Here is a 9,920-nt window from a genome sequence, read left to right as displayed (position 1 = left end):
GGTCATGCTCACTGTGTTTACTTTTTGTCTGTCTAGTCATTAACTTAGATGTTAAAATTCAGGGTTTTCCTTTTCAACAAAAAGTTGTTTAATAAGAGGAAAAAAGAGGATAACCTTACAGTTATACTTATGGCTTAAATATTCTTTGATTTTTATTCAGAGCAGTTTCAACAGGATCACCCAAACTTTTTCTCAGAAAAACTAAAATTGCATGCAACTGCTTAGAAACTTAAATATCTTCTGAAAAATATTTGAACAAACTGGACTATCATGTTCTTTTACATCAAATCCCAGCAGAATTAAAGATTTGTGTGATTTTTTTAAAAATTGCTTTGAATGACTTCATTTTTGGAGAATAATTTAACTCCCAAATGTACTCTTTCAGTCAAATACAAAATGAAGAAAAATATGTCCCAGGGAACTGTTAAAGCATTTCCAAAATGAAGCATTTGATTTCTGAATGTGATAAACAAAGACATTTGGATGCCATTTAAGTCTCCTGAACAGCGTTCAGTCTCACAATGTTCTGATCTACTGGTAGGATGAAGCTCTTGGCTGAAATTCCTCTTTGTGTGAACAGGGCAGTATTAATGCTCAGGTCACCCATATTTTGGATTATTTATTCCAACAGCTAGAATGGTGAAACTCGTTGTCACTGTGAGCTGCATCCCAAGTTTCACAAAGTCAGGGACCAAAAGGCTGTAACTCAAGAGCCGAGGAGAGGAAAATCTGACAGCAGTTTGGAGGCAGGAGCTGACAACAGTTCCCTGAGGCTGAACGTGTCATTTGTCACCAATTCAGGCAAACAGTGTTGGCCGCAGCTGGCTCCTTGCTTCGTACTGCTAAGGGTTCAGAGCACACAGCTCTGCAAAAGCCAGCCCTCCTCCCTCGCACGGACCGCAGACCTGCCGCAGCAGCCGTGCCGGACGCGTGCACGGCATTTGTGGTTCAAGAGCGACAGGATCGCCACCTTTGGTACACAGCGCCACGGAATTTTTTTTTTTCTGATTTCTTTTTGAGTCTGGCTTGCTGGCTTTATTAAGCATGTCTGATTTGTTTCTGCTTGAATGAAATGTTTTGTTCAAACTGAAACGATCTGTTTTAATTGGCTGCATATGTGGAAACATTTCAGTTTGGGATGAATCCAAAACAATAACCACTAACTTTTTTTTTTTCTGTTGGCTACTGAACCAAAATAAATCAGTTATTTACATGGTTTCTGTTTTAACATCTGCTGTGGAGAAACTTGACAGGATTCTGCATTTGTTTGAACCTGAAAATCAATGTTAAATGTGAAGCTATGGATCAAAAACAAAGCAAGCTCAGAGCAGCTCCCAGGATAGAGAAGTGAGCGTAGTTTACTGTTTTAGTTGTATTTTTTTTCTGATCCACTTAAATTCAATACGAATTTATATCAGAGTTTCTTAAAAGTTGATATTATTTGGGATTCAGAGTTTCTTTTAATCCTCTACTGAAATAATGCTGCAAGGGTCAGTTCTGGATATTGAATCTAGTCTGTTTTTAGGTGATGCACACATTCTGGGTCAGGATTGTTTCCACTTTTCGTTAAAGAATGTGAGCAGCAAGGTTAGATCAACACTTTATGACAAGTTTTAAATTTGTTAAAATTCAGCACAGTTCTTGGATCAGGGTTCTACATTTTAAGTTAGAATCAGAGTTGCAACTTCCAGCCAATGTAAGCTTAGGTGACTTCAATTTGGATTTCCAGTTCAGGTCCATGTGTAGTTATAAATGAAGGTAAAATATAATGTGGAGGAGGCTGAAAGAAGGAAAATTTTTTGTGTTTGTTGTACGATAATGTGGCAGAGAATAGGAATGGAATTAGCACTGTTAGAAGCTATCCAAAACAAATATGATTTAGGGAGAAGAACGAGAGCTTTGGCTGTATCTCATTGCAGGAAGGAGTCAGACGTATGATGGAAGGAACCCGTGTTGCCTCTCCCGTGGACCCAAGCTGAGGATGTGGTTTCTTGTGCCCCTTCTGGTGCATTTACTTCTGAAGTGGTCTGATTCTCAGATGGAAAACAGGGATTAAGGAAGACAAATCCTTTCTCCTTTGTCCAAGCACAACTTAATTCACTGCATTTTGTTTTATCTGCTGCAGCACTGGAGAGATGGAAATGGCTTGCTTAGGTGCTGGTTATGGACTCACTCCCCTTCTTCCTCCTCTTCCTCTTCTACACCTCCACCATCTCAAGCTATCACTTGGTATGTTGGCAACCCAATTAAATGCATACAAATACAGTTACTTTGCTTTGCAATCATAAGGACAGCGTTAAAGAAGTTACCTGGTAAATTCAACTTGGCTTAAATAGAACAATAGATCTGCTAAGAAACTTATATGAAGAAGAAGGTAAAGAATATGAAATAAAGTTGACAGGTGATGGTTTGGATGGGCTGGATAGGTCGTCTTTGTGTTAGGCTGTCAGGGCTGCCTGACAGTTATAGGTTTTTCTTTTTTTCTTTTTTGTAGTATATAGGAATCTCAGTCACAAGTCATAACAGGAGGCCACACATCTTTGAAAAGGCTGCACTGAAAACTTAACAGCCTGAGTTAGGCTTTTTGAAGCAATCTAGAGGCTTCCCATCAGAAACACATTTGTCCGGCTCCAAGTTCAGAGAGACAGCAGAGTGTTGGATCACTTTCAGGTTTTTTTAACAGCATGGAGGGCTTGGAATATAATTGAAAGGAAAAAAAAAAAAAGCTTGATGCACAAATTCTGTGGAAAATAGTGCGTGAGTCAGTAGCCATGCTTTCTGGGAAACCTTTTGTAAAAAAAGGGTGAAATTAGCCAGCTAGCTGAAGGTAGTTATCTTACATTGTAGAAAAGATGAAATTTCTCTAAATAAGTGGGACTTTGTGGTGTTGATTTGATGATCATATTGAAATATTTGAACGTATTGCTAGCGGCCAACATTTGCTCCCAATGCTGGACTATGTCCTAATGCCCTGCAGTGGCTGTGCTGCTGGTTTTGCTAAGCTATGTACAGAGCTAAAACCCTTTTGCAAGAGTTGGTTTCACAGCATTAACTCCACCTTTGTATATCCCTCTAGGTCTGTAGGATATTAGATCCTGAGACAAGATTATCTGCTTTCCACCTGCCTTCCCATTCCCGTACTTTTGTTACAAAGTGGTGCTGCAACAACAGTGTTAGAGGCTTGGGGAGAGGAAACTACAACTTTTTCTCTTCTGAAACTGCCTGCCAACTAATCCCCACTCAAGCTCTATACTGCAGGCTCTTTATTGCAGAGAAAAGGTTGTGTTAGCAGCTTGAGTGATTGTTTTTTCTCTCTTCTCCAAGTTTATCTTTTAACCTCTTTTGTGCAAATGGTTTTATAGAGAAAAGAAAGGATTGCCCACCAAGTGTCACAGATCTCACTCTACAGAAGTCTGGGGATGATGGAGATTTTGCATGTACTGTATAGTTACTTCTGTAGCTCTTAGTAGATGAGAGTTCACTATGTAGGGAGACTCAGAGAAAAGAAATGGCTGGGAACAAGTTGTGCTGGATATTTGTAAAGTTGTGGAGTTTTTCTCCTCATGTCAATAGTTAAATTGAATTTATAATGGTAATGCCAAAAGCAACAGGGATAGGAATGCAATTTAAGGCATCTATTCGGTGCTCTTAATCTGGTTTTCAGCTGTCAATAATGTTCACTAGCATTCATTGTATGCAGTGCCTTCTTTATTATTTTCAAAAAAGATAGCAAGGATTGGATGAACTTCCTTCTCTTTAGGTGACCAGATGAGGATAAGAATACACGGGCAAGACAAGGTGGTAATGACAATCCATCACCTCTTACTCAGTTATGATTTACTTAGTCCCAGTTCTCAAATTTTCCTATGCTCAAAGTGAATTTCATGATTAGTTTATCGTTGTTTCCCTACAGTCACGCTCCTTTAATTCAAATGAAATCAGTTTCTGACTGATTTCCTATTTTCACTGCTAAGAAAAAGTGAGATCATGTCTAGGATGCCAAACGTGATGTAGTGGGAGAAAATATATGGGACTTTTTAAAGTATATTTTCAATATTTTTTCTTCAGGTGGTCCAGTACTATTTTTCACAAAATGTAAGAGAATCATTTGATTACCTAGCATAACTTTTCCATCTTGCAAGTGGATTTTTTTTCTTAGTACACAGAATAGAAAACAGAATAACTTTCTGGTTCCATGGTTTGTCTGATATGAAATAGGTAATATCTTAAATGACAAGCTATATAAAAATTGCCTAATGCTTTTAACTGAATTCTGATAGTTTCCTTTAAAAACTTTAGCTTCTGTAGCAAACTTTAAATCTTATATTAAAAGTAGAAACTGAGTATAAATGCTGCTTTGAGTGGGATCATGTGAAACCAAACATAACCCTCCTGGCTTTTATAGTGAACTGTGCAAAATATGCACAATAGGATTTCAGTCAGGAAAATGAGAGATTAAGAATAGAGCTGACATCACTTTGTGGAGGAAATAGAGACCTTTTTGTGTGTTTAATCTCTCCAGATAAGAAGAAAACTGAAGTTTTTCTCTGTGATATTGATTTAATGAAACATCTTAATTTAGGAGACGTTTTTTCTCTTTTTTGTTTGTTTTTGGATGGCATCTGATGCCATCCCATTTACAAAAATGGATCCCATTTACAAAAAAAGGGTGAGTGATGATGTACAATAGATTAGTATCTACACCTTTAAAATGGAAGAATGCGAAAGTTTTCCCACATATGAAGCTCTTAAGGAAAATGTAACATGAAAACTCAGTGTACCCTTACTTACATCACAGGCAGATAAGAACAGCAATACTCTAACAGACTCTTGGTAAACTATGGTTATTTATAGACGTACGTCCAAATGCAGCTGGTGAAATTCTGAAAGGCTTAAGCTCCTGCTGGATTTTTCTACTCAAGAATTTATTGTAAAAAATAATCTGATTTTACTGAGACAAAGAGTTGGAATATAGCAATCTAAAGTGATAGGTTTGCTAGAAATATTAACCATCAATCTGAGTCATCACTTTCCACTATAATTCTAAACTCCACTGGCAGTAATCATACCTACAGCCTTTGGTGCATACTTGGCTAACAGATCTAACAGCTTTGAAGCTGGGATTAAGAATGTAAAAAAACACCCCAAAAGCTAGTCATACATGGACATGGATCAAAGTCTAGAACAGAAGAAAGTATGCAGCTCTTGAGTCTGGATTTCCATTTGGCTTTTACAAAAGAGGTGTTGGGGAATCTGTTATATTTCCCTAGTAATCTCAGAATCAAAACAAAAATTACTTTCTGGTGCGGTTTATGCAGAACAGCTTTATGTTTGGTTACAGAGTAAATATTAAAATTAATCTTTTCTTAAAAACAACAGTCTGGTTTTCAATGGTTTGATTTATCAAAGCTCCTTTGATTTTTCTCAAAGAATATTTTGGAAAATGCTGATTACTTTGGATATTTGTTCCATCTTCCCTATCAGTGGTGGCACTTTATATAAACTTTATTTACATTGTATTATAAAAATACTGTATTTATTAATGGCATATATATAGTTAATAGTATTTAAAAGAGATCATTCAAAAATGCAAAAGCTCTGTGGTTTACATTTTATCATGACTTACAACTGCTTGTTGCTTATTTTAACCATCTATCGTGAATCATTAGTAGCCCTTTGTAAACGTACTCAATATAAAGTGTGACATATTTAATCTTTATAACAATATATTTTATCCTCTGTTAACAGTCAGGAATCTTGTCTAGATTTTAAAATATTTAAATTTAAAGTAACTTTGATGTTTAATTGGAAAGAAAACATTAGTGCTTAAAATGCATGAAATTCTCCGTTTCTTTTCCAAGAGGGCTTCACTTCTTTCTTGGACTGACCTCGCCAGCTGCAGCTCCGCGGAGCCGTGCTGCGGGGCGAAGCAGCAGCTTGTGTGCGGTAGGTTTCTGAGCTCGGGCTCAGGGCTCTCTTCAAAAGGACGCGCTGGTTCTCGCACCCAGCACGAAATGTTTGTTAGGGTCACACAGAATTTATGACAGTTGTTTAAATGATCTAATTTGCTCTTGTGGAGTTTCCAGATGCTCATGAAAAAGATCAGAGTAAATCATTTGCATTGATTAGCCTATCAAATTTCCTGTTTTGTACCTGAAAACAGGTGTCAGTGATGGGTGCAGGTTCCGGGATGAAACAAGACATGTGCAAGAGGAGGGGATAAGGCAGTCAAGAGTGTGCAGAGAATAGAGGAAAGACAGGAAAAGTTTAAGGAAATAAAGGACAGGGGCTAAATGGTTAAAGGCCTTTTCATACATGAAAACTGTACAGATACAGATGAGGTGGCAGGGTAAGCAAACCCTGAATCTGAATAGGGATGGCTCAGCTGGGCCGACAGCGTTAAGCTCCTCATGGCTGTATCTCATTTTCTTTCCTCTGTTAACCATGAAACCATTATTACTTTGTTTTATTCCTGGGGATCAGAGGCAGAGATAAGCTAACTGACTTATCTGAGGTCACCCGCGAAGTCTACAGCAGAACAGGAAACTAAACCAGGAATTTGTGAGTTCCAGCCCAGTATCCCAACCATGGGACAACTCATTTCCTCTCTATGGAAGTTTCCACTGCCAAATTACATTAGAGGAGAACTGGTCCCTCTTGTTTACATATCTTTAAAACAAGACTTCATTAAGACTGAATTCAATACATCACAAATATATTACCAAGATTACCATGAAATGTTTAATAAATCTCTAAATCCTAATGAAAAGAGTGGCTGGTGATGTCAGTGAAAAATGAGATCACAAGATTCAGGAAAAAAGGCAAGCAAGACTTATGTGAGGAAATAAGTAAGGTTATTTTCTGAAGATGGGAAAAAGAATCAATAAAAGTTTTTCTGATTTGGGAGAAACTTGTTTGTGTGATTGAATATGCCAGAATAATTTAAAAGCTCATTTATTATGAAATAAAATCTGCTTGTTTGAATACTTGGTCTCATCAAATTCCCTGGGGCTGTTTACATAAAGGAAAACAATCTTTTAACAAAGTTAAAAGTTTTACTCACTTCCCTCATTTCCCAGTTCTTTCTTGAAAAATATCCAAAATGTAAAAAAATAAATAAATCCCACCCCCACTATTTGTGAAAGCTCTTTCCTTCAGGAGAGCACACTGTTGCAAGAGCTGACTGTTGCCTTGCTGCTGTCCCCTGAAAAGGATGTTGCTCAAGTCACTAATGGAAAAGAACTGTGCTTAAAAAACAAAAGAAAGAAGAGAGAACTGTTTAGGCTGAGCATCAGGGATCTTTACCAGATTGTAAGTAATGAAACAGCGGAGTGAGGCGCTACGTTTTCAGGGAGATGGAGCATTCTGTGTCTCAGGTCCTGGAGATGCTGCATTGGTGCATCTGCAACTGTTTCTGGGACACAAGTTAGGTCTGGTATAGTAACTGTATAGATACACCCAAGCTATCTTCTTTTTTTCTGTGTATTATATACCCCAGTTATCATCACATTGCTGCTCCTTTCTGAATGTTTTCTACTTTTTTCCCTGTTTTTATGAAGCCTTTTCTAGCTGCACTGAACTGAGGCCTGCGGAGTGCCAGCATCATGCCTTTTGTGGCTCTTGCGCTATTGACAGCAATGCAACCTCAGCTGTATTTCATTACCTCTGCTGAGTGTGGTCCTGGCCACGCTAAAGTCGATGGGGTTTTGCCTTAGACTTCCGTGAGATCTGAATTTCAGCCTTTGCCTCAGATGCGTGCCAGGAAGTCCCGGGGGACAGCAGTGAAGCCGAGGGACCTGGCTAGACATGTCTGCAGGGCTGGCGTTGCTGGTGATCCCGTCAGCTCTGCTTCTGTGATGAGACAAGTAAGTGTATGTCCTGTGGACGTCCACGGTAGCTACATGTATGCGTCTCCAAAAGTAGCATTTGCTCATAAACTGACTATAATAGAAGATAATACTCTTCTTATTTAGGATTAATTATTTAGGATTATTTAGGATTAATATTCAGCAGCAAAAAGTCTAACTGTGGAGCAACAGATCAAGGTACTTTATCTCTTAGTTCTGTATTGGCCTTCTATGCTGTCACATAGTCATGATAATAAATGACTTTTTAAAAATAGATATCTGAGTTTCTCTTGCTGCCCAAAATATAGATATAAAGTTTCTTTTACACATCCCTCTGTACACAACACTGAACCACTGAAAACATCTTGCGGTTATAAGTTCGTATTAGAGAGAGGAGATAGAGTGTTTGTAAGCTTTTTGGGGGCTGGTGAGTTTGAGTAGCAACAGCGTGAAGCTGCAGTGAGGCCTGCAGGGGCTTCTCCACCCCTCGCTGCAGCCAGAACCACCCCCTCGGTGGCCTGAGGGTGCCCATCCTGGCCAGACTGCCGTTGGCGTCCCAGCTGCTGCACAGGCATACTCTGTTTTGCAGAGCTCTCCTCGCTTTGAAGCTTCTTACTTGCTTCAAGCCGCTCAGTAAGTTGTAAAGAGTTACTTTCCATTCTGTGTAAATTCTCCTGTTTTCTCCCCATTAGTCCAGTGGTTTCTATTTTGTTTACCAGCACCACCGGCTGACACCCATTGCTACAGAAGCAGTTCCCTTTCTCTTTCCTTTAACTTTTCCCCTCATGCTTTGTGTTGTGTGGGTTTTGCCGTTTATTTACTGCCTTTTCTTTGCTCTCACCGTATATTTCCATATGCTTCTTAGTCATTGACCTTGTTACTCTTCCCTTAAATACTGACAGCTTCCTCCTACCCTACTAGTGCATCCACTTGTTCTTTTACCTCCCTCTTCCGTTCTGTTTGGCAATGGTTTTCTTTCCTTTGCCAGGCTTTTAGCTCCATACATTTTTTTAATGTGTTCCAACAGGACATACCACAGGGGAATGGTATCCTAAAGCTGTTCTCGCATAAATCTTCTTTTGGGAGGGCTGGATGATATATCAGACCAAGAAATACACTGTTTTGTCTTCTAGCAGGTAAGTGGTGATTATTCTAGGCCACCTGTTTTCCCATTTTCCACACCTATAGTTTTGATGCTTGTACCATTTTTCTTTCTCAGCCCTTTATCAATGAATAAGAATTTTGGACATGCATCATTAATCTCCAAAATTAAAATAGGCTCCAATACCAGAGCATTATTTCTCATTTTTTTCCATCATCTTGTTTTATATCAACCTTCCTAATAATTTATAGCTCTGCTATGTCTGTTAAGGTGAGTCTTCTGTTGTGTCTAAAGGTGATAATTGAAATATCTGAGGGGAAATGATATTTCCAGTGCCAAAAAAATCCCTATGTTCACTCTTGACCCTGATCAGATCTTTCCCTAGATTGTTGATAAGGGCAAAACTGGTGATCATTGCAAAGATTAATTATAATCCAGGATGCTGATGCCAGGAAACCTCAGCTCATACAACGGTTCTGCTGTTATTTCACGAAATGCTATAATGTAACACAGACTGCAAACTGGTTGGGCAGGAATTGAAAACCTGGAGTTTTTGTTGTATAGCAGAGTTTCTTCTCACCAGTAATCTCCCTTGTGTTCTGTGGTGCAATGTGTCCCCATGCGTTGTACTGTAATTTGACTTCTCAGCCTATCAGAACTGGGGATAGGGTGAGTGTGGGCACACAGTGAGAACCCCGTTTTGATAAATAAATGTGACTGTGTTCCCCTGACATGGGCCAGAAAACTGTAGGATTTTCAAGTGTTTAAATGAGGTCACTACTTTATTATTAATTATGATGAGAGGTAGTTTTACCTTGTTCTATTCAAGCATTTTTGAAAATGAGCTTACTTTCAATTTTTCTAGTAAGCGTGATTTGGAAATTCTGGGTCTTTTCCTTGGTGCTGTAATGTTGGCAGAGAAATGGCTCAGGTGATTCTGCTCAGGGACACTAAAAGTTAGGCTGAACTCA

At 38.7% G+C, this 9,920-nt stretch overlaps 1 long non-coding RNA gene across 1 annotated transcript; it reads left to right on the top strand.

Moving 5' to 3' along the window:
• Positions 1-900: 900 nt before the first annotated feature.
• LOC106499461 (uncharacterized) lies at positions 901-5,917 on the top strand. Its single transcript, XR_001295179.2, has 3 exons — positions 901-975; positions 2,126-2,229; positions 5,862-5,917. It is a non-coding gene; the product is annotated as an uncharacterized lncRNA (long non-coding RNA).
• The last annotated feature ends 4,003 nt before the right edge of the window (positions 5,918-9,920 follow it).

Source organism: Apteryx mantelli, chromosome 8, assembly GCF_036417845.1.
Source record: "Apteryx mantelli isolate bAptMan1 chromosome 8, bAptMan1.hap1, whole genome shotgun sequence".
NCBI classification, from domain to species: domain Eukaryota; kingdom Metazoa; phylum Chordata; class Aves; order Apterygiformes; family Apterygidae; genus Apteryx; species Apteryx mantelli.
This window is presented reverse-complemented; position numbering and strand designations above follow the sequence as displayed.